Source organism: Rhynchophorus ferrugineus, unplaced genomic scaffold (assembly GCF_030347505.1).
Source record: "Rhynchophorus ferrugineus isolate W39M unplaced genomic scaffold, kcgeb_rfMv2 rfM9, whole genome shotgun sequence".
NCBI lineage: Eukaryota > Metazoa > Arthropoda > Insecta > Coleoptera > Curculionidae > Rhynchophorus > Rhynchophorus ferrugineus.
The window spans coordinates 9,423,836-9,441,008 of record NW_027472588.1 but is presented as its reverse complement, the minus strand read 5'-3'; the positions used below and the strand labels follow the sequence as shown (position 1 = coordinate 9,441,008).

Sequence of the window (17,173 nt, the reverse complement as noted above, 5' to 3'; positions counted from 1 at the left end):
ATAAAATTCTAAGGTAACTATTTGAAACATATTAATACTATGTTGGACCATCTGGCGACATCTATATTTTTATGTGTAATGAACCAGAAAGGTATCTGTTTATCCTAAGATTGCAGAATTCGTATTGATAAAATACATTTCACAAAATGATTTATTGCATTTTAATACAATACTATTTTATATTTCCGTTATAGTTATCTATATTGATTACATAAAATGTGAGTATCATAAATGTTTAAGTTTTCTAATAGATGGCAGCATTATAGTTATTTTGGTAAATTGTACTAAATATGAAACGTTAGGTTGTATGAGTTTAATATTATAAATTAAATTTATTTTAATATGTTGAATTACCTGTTATTGATTAATGCCCCTGAAGGATATTATGATAGTTTTAGTTTGATAATTATATTAGTACCTTGAATATATTTTTGGCAGCTTTTTTTAAAAGTTGCTGCTAAATCAGAACCTTGACTAAGCAAATCTAAACTATTCGGATAGACTGAAATACATTCTAAATGAAAGGAATGAAATTTGATTTGTATTGGTATTGGCTAACATTGTTGTCAAATGTCTACAAAATTCTTCAAAACATTGACTAAACCGGAAAACGTTGTTAACCAAAATTGTAAGTTAATGCGGCAACAACGTGCTGACGCCATACATTTTGATGACGTGCATTATCTGTTTTGTTGCATAGACTATAGTTAACCCTTTTCAATTAGTTATATAAATAATTTTTCTGCGCAAAACTCGATATATTTAACATCATAAAAGTTTATTAAACCTCAAGGAAATTGTCTTATATTTCAAGATTGCTTATGCTAGTTACTTGGATAACTGTTACCATGGAAAGGTAAAAGTACTTAATAACTTTCCTATTGGACCTATATTTTCTACTTTCCTATTTTGCCACGTATTTTTGTAACAGAAGTAGATTCCTGAGTGCATAATTATAAGATATTTTTAAATGGTGTTTCATTTGACGTTTTACAGCGATCAAAAAATAGTAAGACGTAAACATTTTGGTGTTGTTTATTATTGATTTCCTTCGGTTAGACCAACGTGTCAACAATTAATATTATTTGAATGTCATTTACGTGCAGATACTCGTTTAATATATTAGTTTCTTTGAAGTGAAAAGAATATTATACTCAGGGGCTATTTTCAAACTGGCAAAAAAATAATTTTGCTACAGGAACTTCTGCGAAAGTATCTTGCTATTCCAAAAGCAACCACGGCAATCATTTGAAAGTTCACTCTTCAAATAGCATCAAGTCTTGACGATATAACGTAACTAACCGTCAACTTCAAAATGTTCCTCGAAAACTGCTTACAGGTTAACTAAAATTATCTTTAAATTATTTTACCGGGTGTACCGGAAAGTCATTACAGGTTTTTGTAACAGATGTCAATTCAATTGGCTGAAACGATAGATGTGGCCGAAGAAATGACTAGCGACCGTTTACGAGCAATGGGGATGAACCAAAAGATGGAAAGAAATCCTATGTGAAATGCAACCCTAAGTGCAAAAAGCATGGTTATCACCTGGCCAAGCCAGCCGATAGACTCCAAGGCCAAGTCGTTTTGGTCGCAAGGTAATATTCTATGTCTGGTACTATCAGAGTGGCGTGGCGTATTACGAACAATTGAAATCTGGTAAAACAGTTAATAGTGATTACTACCGATAACACATAATCAATTTGAACCCTGCATAGATCGAAAAACGTTCAGAGTAGACCCGAAGATACGGTAAAATGATTTTACAGCATTATAACGCGTCGTCTCATAAAGCAAAACCGACCATGGAAGCGTTTACGGCACTTGGATGGGACATATCATAGCACCAGTCGTACTCTCCGGACTCCGCTTTAATGGGACGCGAGTTTGCAGAGCATCACTTCGCCAATTTCGAAGGAGTTAGAAAATATCTCGATATATGGTTTTGCTCAAACGAAAAACAGTTTTTTTGGGATGGTATTAATAAATTGCCTGAAAGATGGGCAAGATGTATATAAGACCAATGGCCAATGAATAAATACATTTTGCTAGTTTCTTGAAAATCATCAAAGTGTAATTAAAGTGCAGGGGTTCAGATACTTGGTAAGTGCTCTAAAAGATAATAGATCAATATTATGCAAAGGTAAAAACCTATTTATGATCGATCGCTAACTATGGCAAGATTTGGTGAAATATAATCGTCCTGTGGTACCAATAATATTCTCAGCGAGCAGCGGCTATGAATTGACGATGATGATGATAAAAAATTAGGTAAAATAATAATTTAATATTGGATCTTTTTGGAACATGAGAATGTCAACACATTTGGAAAAAGCTTGGTTGTGAATTGAGAGATGAACAAAGGTATAACAGAAGCTATGGAAGTGTTTTACTTTTTTTTACTTTACAGCACCCTCTGTGATCTCTATAAGAATTAAGTAGAATATTTATATATTGACTATCGAACGTTGAATCCAAAAAAGAATTTGTTTGTTTCGTCGGTAAATCGATCCACCATCCGCTCCAATTATACTTATTTCGTTCTGCGCTGAAAAAACACAAATATAAGGAATTTAAACGAGAGAATGTTAGAAATGTTTAAGCTAATAAAGAGGAGTCTCGGCGTAATAAATTTCCCATCAAACCTAAAAACATACACGAAATTCAATTTCGAATAACAAAGTTGATGTAAACTTTGATCGAAGGGATAAAAAGAAGAGTTTTATATAAATAAATCGTTGCCGAAAGGTCCCAGATGTAAATTTTCGGAATTAAATTTAGACGGTGATCGGTTCGGTCTCTCGGCCTAATAAAATATGCGTCCGTTATCGATGATATAATAATTGTTTTGATTGAGGTTGTTCATTTATTTATGGCGTTTTATTATTAGCGGAAGTGAGCACATGAAGCAGAAGGAAGTTCTAACTTTCTATTAGTATATTTCTGTGTCTATTTCCATCTAAGAAGTCTTCTATTCTGGGGGTATTTTGGTTTAGAAATTAAAAAAATTGAAACTATAAGAGATAAATCAATTTAGCGAACGTTTTCGTAATCAGTATGTCGAAGAGTACTTAGTGTGTGAATTGGAACAAAATTCGTAATTCATACGACCAATTTTCGATTTTGTCCAATGACTAAATCGCAGGGGACAGTTGAAATATATAAATGTTGGATAGCTTATATTTTGGAAACTACAAGAGATAATTCGGTTTAGTGAACGATTACGTAATCAATATCGTGAAGACTACTTAGTGATAGTGGAGTTAGATAAACGCAGCGGACAGTTGAAATATGTAAATGTCCGATAATATGTAACTAGGAAACTATAAAAGATAATTCAATTTAGTGAATGTTTTCTTAATCAGCAAGCCGAAGAGTACTTAGTGTATGAATTGGAAAAAAATCTGTAATTATAAAACCAATTTTCGATTTTGTTCAATAACGATAAACCCAATGGACATTTGAAATAGGTCAGATGAAATATGTTAGATAGCCTATAACTCGGAAATTACTTGTCGACTATAAGATTGCCCATGAGGAATAGGATCCATGTATTGATGATTCTCTTTGATCTATTAACTCTACATTTACAGTGAAGGATATTTTCAGGTCGTTATCTGAAAACACATCGTCTAATACGGTTCCTGATGGCCTTCCATACGCACTTCTTGCCAAACTACCATCTTTAGCCCTAAATTTTCTAATAAAAATCTACAATGAAATACGGAATTCTTGTCATCTCTTCTAACTGGAGAATCAATATCCCAGTATCTATATGGAATGAGCTTAACAATACTCTACTACAGACATATTCTCTGTCTTACAGACCTATATTTCTAACTGAAGACCTTTACAAACTACTTCAGGGAATGAGGAAGTAAAACTAAATTGCATGAACACTTTAACTCCCTTCTTTGCTGCTACTATTTTGGTTTCATTTTGGGCCGTTCTGTTATTAGAGGGCTGACATCGGCTTAGAACAAAACACGAGGAAAGTATAGTTTTTATAAAACATTTTTTTAAATTAATCTCTTAGAACTTCAACAATCTGCCCGTGGGCAATAAGTATTATCACATGATTTCCGATATATAATATAACTATCCAGACACGTAGAAGATCGTTTCAGCAAGTGATGTGCTGTACAACTTATGATCTAAATATTATTCTAGATACTCTTCTAACTTATTTTAAAGACTATTCTAACTTATTCTAGTGATTATTACATCTCATTCTATGTATCTATCATCAGATCGTATGGTAGTTTGCGTTTGAGCATATGCATTATACTGTCATCGCCCACAGTTTACTGTTCGGCGAGTGCATTGGGATGCACTAATACTCTTTCAGAGTACTTCGTACTAACACTTTCATTATGGTTTTATTATGAAATCAAATTCATTATGGGTTCTCAGGGGATATCGCTCTGAATCATTTTGTTGGTGACCCAACATGGGGCATCGACGATGAAACGCAAAACTTTATTCTGGAACCTCTGGAGGATGGCTGTGTTAGATTTGCTAGTTATACCCCACAGTTGAGTACCATAGGGCCTAAGTATTGACTTATATAGCAAAAGATTTTTATCTAATGATAATTTTGATTAACGCCCTATCTGCTAATAAATTTGGTTTAGTTTAAGCTCAAGCTGCTTGCGTCTTGTCACTACATGTTTTTTCCAAAGATCGATTAAAATTCAGTATAAAACATGGCACACGATTGCAATTTTCCTAAACATAGGAAAGACACAATATATAACCAAAACAACACATACTTAATCATAAAACAACTACAGTCCTAGGATATAAATGACAATATTCTTCATTTTATTAAAAACTTCCGAAATAACCGCACATCCAAGGTAACTGCTTCTCTCCCTCGTATACAGAAGAAAATGATGTTCTTCAGGGTTCTGTTCTCACGCCTATACTGTTCAATATTGCCATAAATTCCAAGCCGTAAGCCCAAATATCACAGTCGTCTTTTTGCTGATGACATAACTCTCTTTTGTTCCTCCCAAGTTTGAACACTGCCATCAGTAAGGACGCCAAGACTTCAGTCCATCACTTTGGGTAATAATGTTTTACCAGCAAATCTCTCTGCTAAAATCTTGGGCCTCAGGATGGACTAGTATTTCTTCTGTGGGGAACAAATTGAAGACCTTAAATCAAAAGCAGCCAAGGATATCAATATTGTTAATTACTAATCCTGCAGAAAAATCGGCGTTAATCAATATTTGATACTAAGGACCTATCTATAATCAGATCCGAATTAAATTGTGTTTGCTTTATTTAAGTCAGCATCTACCACTTATATACAAAGAATAGAAACAACGAAAAATGCTGCCATGAGAATGAAGCTTTAAATCTACTCCTATAACAACCATGCTTAAATTCCTTTAATTATTTTTTGAAATATAACTCAATTTCATTTATTTAAATTCCAAATAACGATACGGTCTCTTGAGAAAAACATATTTGTCCGGACTGGTGGTAGCTCGGTTACAGACACTTATGCAGAGGATGAAAATATCTCATTACTAAGCTAACAAAATAAAAATGGATTATCATATCATTCAGGATACAATATATTTCACATCTGAGCCGTTATGGAATTTGTTCATTAGCAAAATATATTGGACATTAAAATCTTATAATAAACAAAATTTAAGTTCACTAACAGATATTATTCTTTCAAATCCTACAGGATTAGACACGGGAATTCATCATAGGTCTCACAATAAACTCTTTAGCCTGCCTTCTTATTTCACTATTCTAGCCTTTGTCTATAGATAAAGTATTTTCTCATATTAGTTAAGGGTACAAATTCTTGAATTAAACAATCTGGTTATGTCTCGACAAAGCAATATAGTATTCGTCTAGATCCCCAGCCACCAGCATACCTGCGAAAAAAATGGCTTGTCAAACGCGTTAATATAAATGGTCAACAAGTTTAAATGCATTGTATTATAAAGATCTTGAAATAGCTGGGTGCAGCTTGAGTGGGACCTGCTGGAGGAGGAAAAGAAGCTTTGGCTTATTAAGAATTACCTCTATTACTCTGCTATCTCTTCAGGAAAGAGATATTTACTACTAAAATTGGTTGCTGCTGATTGGACAGTGTCAATTTACACATTTCTTCTTAATGGATTGAACTCAGAGAACCCTCTGTCTCAATCTTCAGTGTTAGTCCCATGTTTGAATTAAGTGCAGAAACTTTTTAACTATCAGAAGTTATGACTTGTCTGATTCATTGAGGGATGTGTTATTGTCTCAGGACCTGCCAAAATTGATTTGTTCATCATAGCTTCATTTGAAGATGGCTTTTATGTATACACACTTTTATTATTTATTTGTTTGTCCAGATATTTGTATTTTTTCGATGTTTATTGCATAGGTTTGGATACTGATCTTATTTAATTAATAATTTTTATTTGACTGACTGAAGGATTTTAGTCGCCCATTTTTCATTAATATTTCTTGGTCTGTGTTGGTAGTTTCTAAAAATGTGAAATGGGAAGCAATGGAAAGACTCTAAACCAATAATATCAACCAGTCAATCAAATCTGTTCAAAACTATTTCCTCCTTGCGTGTCTCTCTTTTTTTTGTCTAAGTTGACTATCTGTTTTGAGACCATAACGTTAATTTTTGTTAATATCAAGTGGCGCGTGTTTAAAAACTAAAAATTCAGGTGATTCGGTAAGAAAATTTTCACAGAAAGATTTCACAGGGTTACATTCACAGGTTCAAATAAATGTTTACTAAATACCCTAGCAAAAGTAATATTATAATATATTTAAAATAAGTACAAAATATTCTCATTAATGTTGTTGTTTGGGTGAGAAATACACGTGTTTCGGTTAGTATTCTGTTTCGAATTTTAAGTAGTGGGTCTCATTAAGTTGCCTTTATTAATTGGCCTACGACGACCGGAGAAAATTATTTAACAAAATTGAATTTGACCGTTATATATATGATGATATTTTGAGTGAGTTTGGTGGAATAATTTTGATCAGGTTACAGTGAGTTTCATGTTAAAATATTGCCTGGTATTTCTACTATAAATAGACAAATAGGAATAAATATTTTTATTATTTTATTAAACTACATTGGTCCTTTCTATCATTTGTTCTGGTCGATTCTTCTATCGCTTCTATATATGAGTTATATAAACTTTTTAAAATTACAAATAAAAATAAATAAGTAAATCAATTTAAACTAATTAATTATTTAATCAGTTTTAATTTGTTGCCACATTTGAGCGATGTAATAAAAATATTGATAAGTGAAGATATATTTTCTTTAAATGTTTTAGTATTCTTTTTTAGTCATATTAGTACTATTTAAATATATTTCTTCGTTTCAACTTATAATTATTATGTAGGATATTTATAAAAGAGCTTAAAAATATGCTTGGCTTTTAAATATAAAAAATGCTTGAGAAGGACCAAAAGAGGGCAGTATCATACAAGTAAGTCATATACTAGGTTAATAAAAAAATCGACCATATATATGTTTGTAAACAATAAGAGGCCAGTGGAGTGTGTTATTCAAAAAACAGTCATTGTCAAAATTAAGTCTAGCTTTTTGAGAATACACCCTTAAATCCACCTTAAAATAAAGCTTGTAAAATCCGTCATATCTTTACAAGATATGAAATATTTTCGGAGATATAGTTGTTTTAGTTACGCGGCATCTAAACCAGCTTGGCTGGAATGAATCGATAGGGATTCTCCGTCTACTCTAGAGAGTTTGTAGTCTGAGATCTTATTGAATTGATGTTTGGATTCCAAAATAATAATCAATTTCTGGAACTCACGCGATCGTAATTCCAACTTGTATAGCAGTTTGCATTTTAATTAAGCCTTGTTCCTTATATATAATAAAAAATGGTCCAGAAACTTATGCCTTCGCCATTAAACGTCCAAAAATACGGATTTCTAACGATTCAAGGGATGCCGGAACTGCTTGCTTGAAAGAAGGAAGTTCATAAGATGCCAAGAATGAGAGGAAGCCAAAGTAATGTAGGTGTGAAGTATTGTAAGCCTTAGCTGCGTGTAACTTTACCAGAAATTTCATCAGCTTTTTTCTAATTTGATATGAGGGTTCTCTATACATTCTTCTATGGCATCAAAGAAAATATTTAAAAAAATGGTAAAAAAATTGAAAACCTATAATTTGGCGAAAAAAAATTGTTAGACTTTTTTGTATCAGATGCGTCAATGAGAGCACGTCATTTTCTTGAGAACCTCCACTTCATGAGCCTCTAACTGTTTCATTTATTCTCTCTCAATATTATTGAATTTCTAGTGAAAAAGGATATTAAAAATGCTATTTGATTAATTCACTTGAAAAAATACCTGAGATACATGATTCTACACTAGAGCTTTGAAATATTTAGACCTATTGATTAATTTCTGATATGATTTACCAAGCAAAGCAATTATAAAACTCATCAACATAATTGATGCTGCATTGCGATTAAAATAGGTCTTGAATGTTTGGAATGTAACTTAAATTATTATGCTCAAGAAACATGGAAAACCACTAAGTGAACGTGTTTGAAAAAGTCTTTCACAAAAAAGTTTGTTAAAAGGACTAAAACCAATCATAGTCGAAAAATATAATACCTGTACATCAGTTTGGTTTTATAAGTGAACATTCAACAATTGACTATATACATAGATTAGAGACATTATAAAAATAGCCTATGAAGGGAAAAAAATTGATTAGCCATATTCTTAGACGAAGCACAAGCCTTCGATAAAGTTTAAATGACTCAAGTAAAAATGTTATAAAAAGTTTCTGAAGCAACAAGTTGAACTCTTAAAGTTTTACATGTCAGTTGGTATGTTTAGGGTTAACAAGAGGAAGTCTACTCGATAATGAAAGAAAAAAAAGAAGGTATACCGCAATATATATGTTAAGCGATACTTACTATTGGAGACAACAGAGAAGAAACAATCAGAAAATTGTAACGATGTCTAATGAATTACGGATTTCGTTCCAATTCACACTGCAAGTAATATTCGGCATGCTAATTACGTAGCCGTTTGCCAAATTGAATTATCTCTTATAGTTTCCGAGATATAGGCTATCGAAATTTTACAATTTGGCCTAAAATGTAGGTTTTGTTTTTCCTTATAAGCCAAAAAATGAAATGGTCTTATGAGTTACGGATTTCGTTCCAATTCACATTGCAAATAATATTCGCCATGCTAATGCGCTTTTCCAATAACATTTGTTATTCTGTGCACCTGGCCAATTGTTGAGTGCTTGTTAATAAACCCAAATTGGTGTGTTGGTATTAGGTTTTATTCTTTCTATGATCAGTCTTATTACTGACTTTTATTTACTGACAGCAGTGACATAGGTCTATAGGCTTTTATTTCGTTTGCTGACTTCCCAGGTTTTGGGATCATTATAATTTCCGCCATCTTCCAAATGTTTTGGACATGTTTTAATCCAAATGCTGTATTGATCAAGTTTGTCAGTTTAATAATTCGCTTTCCTGGTAGTTTTTACAGTAATTCTCCTGTTATTAAATCGTAGCCTGGTGATTTCCTGGGGTTAATGTCAGTTTTAATAACTTTGGTTAACTCTTTCGGCGCGACTAATTCAATTCCCATAAATGATTTACGATTTACTCGTTACAAACTCAGATATTTTCAACGCACTGAAAAATGTGTTTGATCACACTTCGACGAAATGATATATGCTGAAAAGTGAAGTCTGTCAGTGAGGCTACAATATGAAGTTGTCTACAAATGTACTGTAAGATTATGTACTGTAAAACCTTTAAAATTAATTGATAGGCCTGATATTAATAAATTAAAAAAAAAATCCATATTAGAGTAACGAAAAATAAAAGGAACATTAGACCACAAAACTTACACCGTTTTGTTTCTAAATAATTCGTCTTTTGTTTTGCCTATTACACGGTCTGCACTGGCATTTTTCTTAATGTCAGTGGTAAATTGCGCATAAGGTTATTCTCATATTCCGGGCCGCCAAAAATTTGCCAGTCAGTCAGTTTTCGCTCCTGCACCGTGCCCATCTGTTGGAGCAGAACTATTCACCGCGAGGCGCGCAAATCCACGGAGCGCTAGATCGCGATTTTCCTCCCGTCTGTTTTATTTTCTCCGTCGAGAGACGCGTCCCCAAACTTCACGCCCGCCGACATCATCTCCGAAAAGAAACTCTTCTGGTTTTCCGGAGAGTCGTCTCAAGATATCGAGGGGTCCATGTCACCGAAACAATTATGGAAAAAATACGGTCAAATAACGAGACAACTTTGGTGAGTTTTTTCGAATATAACAGTTGAATATCAGTGGGTGATTTTCCTTAAAACAGAAGTTGGTTGGTGTCTGATAAACTGAGATTGTTTTGTGAAAATTCGAAGCAGATAGTGATTATAAAGGTAAGATGTTATTTTATGGGTAACATTATGTATCGATATCAAAATTAATTTCGTATTAAATTTACTTAACTTTGTTTTATCTATTTTTAGTTAATTTTAATTACATTCTTTTTATAATTATTATGATTAAATTGAATTTAATAAAATTAATTTACATTACATAAGAATTTTTTACATTACATTTATATTTTAATAATTTTACATTGACTTTATTTTCCAATTATTTCTTTAATTAATTATTTCTTTTATACTTCTAGCTTCAATTAATTAATATACAATCTATTTCTTTGATTCTAACGTCTTTGATTAATTAATATTGTCCCTCGAGCTGTCTTACAAAATTATTATCTTTAAAATATTATATGTTTTGCATTTAATTTTAGTCTTTGAAAAATGTTTGTTTGAAAAATATGTAGTTCTTAAATTAAAATTATTTCCTGTCTTATCGTTGTTTATTGATAATAAAAGAACAAAACACATGTTATCTTGTAATATAAATTAGTTTGAATCCTTTATTTGGATTATTTTTCCTTATTTCTAGTATTATTTGTATTTTCTTTAGTTCAGGAGACATATTAATACAGGATGTAAATTATAAAATGCTTTAATAATTGGTATAATTGAAATTATATTAAAAAAGCGAAAAAATATTAAGATACTTGTGAATGTTTCTAGTGAATAGATTTATAGATGAATGGTATTTATAGATTGTATTCCAGCATTTGTTATTATAATTATATCAAACCCAATTAAAATATATTTTGAATTTATTTAATTATATAATATGTAATTCAAGTTTCCTGTTATGTAAGTGACCATTCTAAATTTTGGTAGTCAGTTTGCAATTGTTTTCAAATAAAAGATATTGATAATTGGTAGCGTCATTTTGAAATATACTTCAGCAAGAAAATAATTTAAATAACGTGGATTCTCATGAGCCTAATGTTACTTAAAAATATATCAGTAAAATTCACTATAGCAGGAATTTTCAGACCGCTTATCTGAATTCCTGCGACTTAACAGTACCAATAAAAAAACAACGATTTCATTTTATTTGGACCATTTTCCTTTTCATATAACCAGGCTGTGGTTTAATTTCATTTTTATCATTCTAGTTTTATCCTTTTTCCTTGTATAATGCCCCTGTAGGTCGTAGTCTAAAACGATGGCGTTTTACGTGCACTAGTACGGGTTTAATTACTATTTTTATGAACTATATTTCGTTTTTATCTATATCCTGGTTTAGTGTATATTCGTATTATCTCTCATATATTTTGTTTCTCGATAACTGCCGACTACTGATAAAAAATCAGTTAATATATTTTATTTGAACAAATAATAGTAATTTTAATGATTTGTAGATATATTAGTAGTAATTTTTTTCTAAATTTTGCTATATTGTTTGTTTCTCTGCTTATGGCAGAAGTTTCTTGTTATATGTCTTGGATAGTAATATTTTAGATTTAGATTCGATGACTCACTTTTATAACAATCAAGATCTTCTTCCTATTTACAACAGTTTGACATCATATATTCATAATCTGTCATGCAATTCAAATAACCACGCTCTTTTTTGTTACTAACATTTTTGTTCATAACAAGTAACAATATTCACAATCACTTTAAGAGATACTTACATTATTAAAATATACTATGTTTAGTTGCATGATTAACAATTGAAGTCATTGGGATCATAACTAATAAAGTGACTAGAGAAACACTTTTCAAGTTTTCTACTGCATTTAACAGCCTTGGTTGCCTGAATGTTGTTTTTTCAGTGTCATTCCAGCCTTTTTAAACTTTCAACCTACTTTCAAATGAGAGTAACGTTTGAGTTAATGAAGAGAACTATGCTCTCCACAGCGGCTAAATTTCCAAGAGCCAGGCTACCGATTGACCTGCTCTTCATTCACCTCGAATTCCTCTTATTCTCATAGTAAACTCACCAAATATAAATTTTCATTTAAAGCATCTGGGATTGCACTAAAATCTCAAATAATATTCTCTGTTTTATTATTATTGTTTATTGCTACACAATCAACGAAGAACTTTGGAACAACAAAACGATTACTTTGGATCCAATAGATTTATGAAGTTATCCAAGATATCGCCTTAAACGTGAAGTAAGATTGCTAAATCTAAGTAGTAATACATTAAGTTGCAAATTAAGATTGTATGTTAGTCAACACACTTAATGTATGATGCTATAAAAAGTTGAATTGAAATACCTTGATATAACTCCTAAATCTGTATGTAATTAGGTGACAAAAACACATTAATATTGCAATTATAAAATATTTTTAATAAAAAAATTGAACTGATTTCAAAAAAATAAGGAACTCACTAAAAATTTTAAAAAATCAAACTTTGATATTTAATACAAAAAAACTTTTTAAAATAAAAAATGTACATAATAATCGTTGTAATAACTATATAAAAATAAACAAAAACCTTATTTAACCTATCTGTTAGACGCATTTTATATTCTACTATATACACCATAATCTAGCTTAATACCTACCTAAACCTATTTATCTATTTACAATATTATTTTAACTAATACCAACTGATAACTTTGAAGTCGGTACCAAGCAACAAATTAAATTTGTTTTGTTCTCCATTTAATTTTAAGAACCCAAACGAACCCAAACAGTTATATTAATTTAGATTTGTTTTGTTGGTAATTAAATATTTTGTAAACGTCACAAAATTATATTATTATTTTTGTATTGTTTGGGCTCGGAACCGACTTTAAACTGATCAGTTGGTAGTAGTTAAAATAATATTGTAAATAGATAGGCGCTAGTAATAGGTTTAGGTAGGTATTAAGCTAAATTGTGTGGATATATAAATAAAAATAGATAAAAAACATGTGAAAACTTTGTACATGCCTTTGAAATTTGAGCGTTTCCCTCGATTTTCGCCCCCTTCACCTCATCATATCCTGACTTGGTTCCAATAGGACCACCTCCAAAGTTCTCTCGAATAGAAAGGAATTTTGAAAATCGGTACATAATTGACGGAGAAATCGGCGAACATACATTAACAAACATATACAGCTCGACACAGAACCTCCTCCTTTTTCAAAATCGGTTAAAAATACATTACCATCACGTTATCAGGACAATCCAATGAAGATTATTAGAATTAAATATTTCTTTGTAAGAATCATAAAGCACTCAAAAGTAAAATTTAAAAAAAAATCCAGTATTTATGGATTGAGGGACAATTTCGCATAAAAATTCAGTAGTTTTGCGTCAGTTTTTTCTCCAACGCGGAATATCCATTGGTCAGAACAATATTATTTTCCGCAGAGTGCAATTTTCACGGCCATAGTGGATGTCCACGATTTTCCTTCCACTGCTTTATTTTGTCGACAGAGAGAGAACACGTTCAAGAAAATTACGTCCAGCTCAAGGAACTGCAGCGGAATTTCTTGAACCTGCTACAGATAATTACTTTCCAACTGTTTCGACAAATTGAATTTTAGCGCTAGTAATAGTTTCTATTAATTTGGAGTACTAATTATTATTTTGTGACAGTTTAGTTTTCAAAATATTTATGCATATTACAATTTAAAACCCGTAGTTGTTTTATTTTTGACTCTTTTCAACTATGTTCTACTGATTGCTTCAACTCTAAGTAGTAGTCTAAATAAAAACTACACATTTGATGAAATAATCTTCAACAAGTTTTTAATATGAAAAGGTTATGGTGAAGAAGCCTTTAGTGAAACAAGATGTCGTGAGTGACATCATTACAAAATGCTCACTTGGTCTCTTTGATCCTCATTTGTTTCATTCACTTGTAGTCATAAAAGACGCGTTTATTTTTCAGATTTACGAAAAAATAAAAAACAGATCGATTTGTGGATTGTTTCAGAATATGAGTTGTTTTTTTAACACGGATATTAGTCCTTGTCTTTTAACCTATCGGCCAAAAATTAAGTTAAAAAGTTAATAGCCTTTTTAGGTTGATAACGGCACAACAACGTATAAAATATAGATTTGTGATACAACACTAGACAATAGCAGTAAAACAAAAATAGGACACTGTCGTAAAATATCCAGGGATTTTTTCTCTAAGAAGGAACATAACGAGGACTTTTTTAATTGTTTTTATGGGAATTTAAAAAGGGTAATCCTGGGAAATATTGCCATATAAGTATCCTATTTATTTTTTTAAACTATAATAAATATAAGCTAAATACTGGGTTATATAATTTTAACGTGCTTTATTATTAACAACAATAATCAGGTTGTTGTTCAGGTTGGCAGGTCCGAATCCTGCTGGATCATAGTTGTAAATTTATGTTTGTTATTGTTTAAAAGTGTAATGTTTCATAAGGCAGACTGTACATACATACTTTATGTAGGATGTGTTATATTGTGTGATTAATACGGTCCTAGTTGTTCGACAACAAATTCTTTTCGTTAGAATAAAATATTTTAATAGTGAATGATAAGTTTTTGTTTTTTAACTCTACATGTTTGACAACTTATGTACGATAAATTATTTTCATATGAAATGGAACTGAAATAATTATTGTATTTAGTCTAGACACATTCTTTGGGAAATAAGAGAGAAAAGAGCTAGGCAGAAAGAAGTAGTAATTTACGCGAATAGTATTAAAAAACTTCTGTACTGTGATAAGCAGGTTCCTTTTTTTGCCTCTCACTTGTCAGGGTCAAGGACCGTGGTTTTGGAGCCCACGATAAGCAATAAATGCACTCCAAGTAAATCCTAGTTAGTAAAAGGCCGAGCAAAGATATCAAGAATATTTCGCCATTTTCCATATGGAGCCATAATGCTAATCTGGAAGAATTTTTATGGTTTTGGTTGAAAAACCGAATCAAGCTTTTTTTCCCTCTTTTTCGGCAGACTTTTTTTTTAAATCAGTTTAATTCCATTGAAATTGGTCTATTATATTTTTCTATCTCTCATCTCTCTAGCTCATGAAAAATATTGCAATATCTGCATGTTCTATATTGTATAGAAATGGTAGTTTTAGAATTGTTGTATATCAATATGGTGATGGCTATCACTGTTGAAAAGGATAGAGTACCTAGGAAACGTTTCTCGTTTATTCAAATATATTTATGGCGGCCTTAAAAGGTTAATTACTATAATACATTTTTTTATAGTTTTGCTAGGTTCTTTATTTATTTTTTCAAAACTGAAACAAGATACAATTCGAAATATTATACAAAAACAATGGTTGTATTGCGTGTGCCGTTGTGATGTTTGTTACTTTTGTAGGTAAAACTTTTATTCTGTCTCTAGAATTTTTGGGTGAGGAACTAAACCAAGTTGTTATCGTAAGCCGATAGTCATAAAAGATTCCAAGTCGACTTTAGTAAACTCATTGATGGTAGACAATGTCTTCTTTATTAATCCATTTTAATGATTTGGATCAATTTAATCATTTGGTTTAATTTGATTCCAGCGGATTAATTTAAAGAATTGCTTTCTAATCTTATTAAACACTTAATATCACATATTTTGGCGTTAATGTGAACTTTCTAACAATTTGAGCTTTTACTGTTTTTATACAGCAAAATGTTAAAGCCAACGTGGACTTCGAAGTAATCAGTTGGTAGTAATTAAACTAAAATTGCAAACAAATAAATAGGTTTAGGTAGGTATTAAGCTAAATTGTGTGTATATAGTAGAATATAAAGTACGTGTATTAGATAGGTTAAATAGGGTTTTTGTTTATTTTTATTTAGCTATTACAACTTTTATTATGTACTTCCTTATTTATTTTTTTTAAGTCAGTTCAATTTTTTGTTTGTGCCGTTTTAATCAGTGATCTTTGGATTGTAGACAATGTCTTCTTTATTCATCCATTTTAATGATTTGGATTAATTTGATTCCAGCGGATTAATTTAAAGAATTGCTTTCTAATCTTATTAAACACTTAATATCACATATTTTGGCGTTAATGTGAACTTTCTAACAATTTGTGGAGCTTTTGTGGGCTTTAAATATGACCTATTGCACATTATTGTCATATATGATGGTCAAAAAGTCAAAAAATGGATTAATATTGTTTTGTTTTTTTGTAGTAATTCAGAAATATAGATTCAGCCATTTATATTATTCACTGTTATTTATTTCCACCTCAACTTTATATATTCCATAAATATAATTAATGCGCCGTATAATACAAGAATATTACCAATTAAAAGAATAGTATAGTACATAATTGAAATATTATACTAATTTTCAATATAAAGGAATGCTTGTATGACCGTTTAATAGAGGTGCTTCCAATATTTCTAATAGGTATACTATTGTATAGTTTTGAATTATATAACATTCATCTACATTATTTTGATATTTTAATTGCTTGATAGTGAAAGGCGGCACAAATCTTATTTCGAGTACAAAAATGAAGAAGAAATAAGTCCAATTGATGTATTTTTAAGAATATAGGATGTGTTATTGTCATAAAATTTTTCTGGGAATATTTTGATCTATTTTCACCAGTTTTCAATACCATTGGTTGTAATATTCTTGAAAAACATACATGTTCCTCTCGGATCTGAACAAATTGCGTGTGAGTATCATATTATATTGCAAGATATTTATGTGTACTGTAAACAGTGTTTGTATCTTGAATTCTAAGCTTTAAATTAAACTTTTGAGTCCAAAAGTTGTTTATATGACTGACTAACAAAAAATTATAAAAAACATCATAAATTAAAGCATAAAATTAACGAAATGCTCTATAATTTTTTGAAAAAAATACT

General features: G+C 30.8%; 1 protein-coding gene across 1 annotated transcript in view; it reads left to right on the top strand.

Moving 5' to 3' along the window:
* The first annotated feature begins 10,045 nt into the window (after positions 1–10,045).
* Positions 10,046–17,173, top strand: part of LOC143202029 (calcitonin receptor) — a 305,666-nt gene continuing 298,538 nt past the window's right edge. Inside the window, exon 1 of the mRNA XM_076413298.1 lies at positions 10,046–10,418. The gene's annotated coding sequence lies outside the window, so the exon portion shown is untranslated. The remainder of the gene's footprint in view (positions 10,419–17,173) is intronic.